This window comes from Nyctereutes procyonoides, unplaced genomic scaffold (assembly GCF_905146905.1).
Source record: "Nyctereutes procyonoides isolate TBG_1078 unplaced genomic scaffold, NYPRO_anot_genome, whole genome shotgun sequence".
Classification (NCBI taxonomy): domain Eukaryota; kingdom Metazoa; phylum Chordata; class Mammalia; order Carnivora; family Canidae; genus Nyctereutes; species Nyctereutes procyonoides.
The window spans coordinates 16,774,857-16,778,387 of record NW_026575021.1 but is presented as its reverse complement, the minus strand read 5'-3'; the positions used below and the strand labels follow the sequence as shown (position 1 = coordinate 16,778,387).

The following is a 3,531-nucleotide window of genomic DNA, read 5'->3' as shown; positions in this document are numbered from 1 at the left end:
CCCGCTCCCTTGGCTTTCGCACCGGTCAAAGGTCCAAAGGGCTCCGAGAAACCTCAGCACACGGGCTCTGTTTCCGTCCCTCTGAACACACGTTGCCTGTCTGTCTCCCTTAAAATACAGAAACGGGGACGCCTGGGTGGCTCCGTGTGGAGCATCTGCCTTGGGGTCACGTCGTGATCACAGGATCCGGGGATCGAGCCCCACATCGAGCTCCTGGCATTGGAGCCTGCTTCTTCTCCCTCTGCCTAGGTCTCTGCCCCTTCCTTTCTCCTCTCTCTCACTCTCTCGCTCTCTCGCTCTCTCTCTCAAAATCTGGTAAAAATAAAAAGGAAAGGAAAGGAAAGGAAAGGAAAGGAAAGGAAAGGAAAGGAAAGGAAAGGAAAGGAAAGGAAAGGAAGAAATTCCCTACGTTCGGACTTCTAGGTCACCCCATCAGAAAGATGCCTTCGTGGGATGGGACCCAAGAGGTGGTCCAGAGAAATGAGGACCCGACCACCCCCCTCCCACACTTGCCATGAGTCAAAATCATGAAGAAGACGGGGAAAGCAGGCCAGGCAGGCAGACGCCAGAAATCCGAAGTCCACACGCGCCCACGAGCACCAGAACCGATGCCCAACCCACTGCCTGCACCTCCACCTCTTTCAGAGGGCTGAACGGCAACCATGGACAAAGCCTGTTTTCCAGGAGGAAACCGAGATGAAGGAACAGGCGGAGGTGGAGGCGGAAAGCAGGAAGGTTGACGGATAAGAGAAAGGAAAAGAGGGATGGAAGCCTGCGTGGCTCAGTGGTTGGGCGGCTGCCTTCCTCTCAGGGCGTGATGTGGCGCGGGGGTTGGGGAGGTGGAAGGGGTGCCCTGGGGTCGTGTGCCCGCATCGGGTTCCCTACGGGGAGCCTGCTTCTCCCTCTGCCTGTGTCTCTGTCTGCCTCTCTCTGTGTCTCAGGAGTAAATAAAGAAATCCTTAAAAATAAACAAACAAATAAATAAATAAATAAATAAATAAATAAATAAATAAATAAAAAGCCTTTAAATCTGTCTCAGGCCTTGCGGGGGGGGGGCTGCCCTGCCGCCTCTGCGCCTCCGCCTCCGCCTCCCCCACGGCCCCCGCACCCCCCCCCATTTCTGCAACACTCCTGTGGATGGAGTGGTCAACTCCTCTGCCATCATCCCGGGTGCCTCCAACGACATCGCCGCCCCCCCCTCATCCCGCCGCCCCCCTGTAAGGAGCAAAAATCTCCCGAGCCATTGGGCAACCACGGGAGCCTGACAGTGGGAGTGGGGAACACATCGATTGAGTTTTTAGAGGACTCGGGGCAGGGCGACATCTACGGCTTTGGAGCCAATGCATGGTTGTTGGTTTCCTTTATTTTTTTGGGGGGGTGCGGTGGAGTTTGAATATATTTCTTTATTAGGATGCTCACCAGAATGACACGCTGGCACTGTCCTTCTGATGTGATAAAGGATACATACATCTGATCCGATTCTGGGAGGAAACAGGCGTGAAGGCTCTCAGACCTGGTACCGAGTGTCCGTTAAAGACGACTCCTTTCACCAGAGAGGATGTTTCCTTGATTCCGAGGTCTCTGCTGTAGCTTCCGGTCACGTCTCCGTGACTTGCTCAGACTTCATTCTGGCATCATCAGTGGACCCTCTTTTCTTTCTTTCTTTCTTTCTTTCTTTTCTTTCTTTCTTTCTTTCTTTCTTTCTTTCTTTGCTTTCTTTCTTTCTTTTCCTAGCCACTTCTCAACTCCTTACGTCAGCTGCCGCCTGTCTGACTCACCCGGGTAGCCTCTGGAATTCTGCAGCACATCTCTTTGGTAGGCTGCTGCCCTGCCACCCTCAGGGGCATGGTTGGGATTTGGGGGGGAAGGGGAACGACGTCACGTTACCGAAGCAGACGGCAGGAGCGTATTGGCAAATGACACTAGGACACGCGCCTGAGACGGAGGGTGGGTGGGGATTAATATACAGAGAACGATCTGTGAGACGAAAATACAAAAATGAGAAACCCGGATTCAGTACTGGAATAGAACGAGGAAGGCAGCTGGAGAAACTACATGCGAATGCAGACGATAGACACAGCCCCAGGGGGGAGGGCTGGACTCAGTGAGGAGTGGGACAGAGGCCAGCGGTTTACACGAAGAGCCTTTCGACGGACTGCTGAATGGACTGGATCTGCGGCTTCGGCTGCGAGCCTTGGTGGATGGTGACGGAACAGGCGAGGACAGGACCGGACACCCCGCAGGCCCACCCGAGGGCCTGCTTGGAGCGCAGGAACATGTAGGGCACGTTCTTCTCTTCACGCGGCAGGCAGTGGAAGGTGCGGGATGATCTCCAGGGGCTCGGCGTCTGCAGCCAGCCAGCGGGATGAACTCAGAGAGGCCTCTGTGGAGGGTTTTGGTGGCTTCGTGAGCTCCTTTCCGAAGCTGCTTGTAGTTACAGGACTGCTGAACAAGCGTCCAGGAGTTTCTTGGTGAGGTGGGCATCTGCCAGGGGGTAGGCCTTCGGATTTACATCAGCTTCAGTCATCTCTGCATATCCGGGGTCCCTGTAAAAAGACATGTCCTGGGAGCTATCTATCACCGTCACACTTCGTATGGATAACCAGCTTTGTCCCCACCCACCCCCACCCCCACCCCCACCCCCACCCCCCCCCGCCGCCGTTGGGGTGGGCGGTGGCATGTGCTGTGCTCCCGTCATAGTTTGTGGGCCTGGAATGGTGGTGATCGAGATAGACCCCTCCGCCACCTCATTACAAAGAAACAAGACACGCGTGGTGTCTTCTTAGACCCACAGGCACAGAAAGAAAAGGAGAACTACTTATCCCCTTGTTCCACCGGGACCGACCCGGATTCCGGAGGGTCCAGGCCCCGAGGGACGGGGCGTACTCAACTTTGCTGTGAACTCAACGGATTAGTTTAAGTTGTGCCTCTGAGGATTTGTCCACGGAAACTACTTCAAATGATCGATTTGGTCTGTCTCGTGTACTTTTCCTTGTTATGAGCAAGCAGGTTAAAAAAAAAAAGAAAAAGTAAAAAATGAAAAAAGGTCTATAGGTTAAACTTTTACAATAGCTTCCCAAATCTTTGGTGACCTGGAACTTTGAAAGTGTAACTAGCTTAATTGATAAATTGGGTTCAGTTCATCAGATACCTGGCATCTGTCTTTCCAACAGAAGGTAAAATACTAAAGTGTGAGTCAATAAGACACCCAAGGTGGTTTTTTTCTTTTGTGGTGTTGTGTTTTCCTCCCCCACCCCTTGCCCTTTTCTTCCTCCCCCCTCCCCCCACCTCAGTTCTTGTGTTTCTCTTTTGTCTGATTCAGGAAACCTGCAGATGCCTGGGTGTGTTAGTAAACGTGTTTCAGGTGTGTTTGTTTCTCTTTTCCTTCCTCTTTTTTTTTTAATTTTAGTTCACAATTCATAAGACACACACACACACACACAGAGGCAGAGACACAGGCAGAGGGAGAAGCGGGCTCCCTGCAGGAACCCCCCGATGCAGGACTTGATCCCGGGACTCCAGGATCACGCC

The 3,531-nt window shown here is 53.0% G+C and overlaps 1 pseudogene; it reads right to left on the bottom strand.

Annotated features, from left to right (window-relative positions):
* Positions 1 to 2,131: 2,131 nt before the first annotated feature.
* Positions 2,132 to 2,527, bottom strand: LOC129519146 (NHP2-like protein 1; annotated as a pseudogene).
* Positions 2,528 to 3,531: the final 1,004 nt, after the last annotated feature.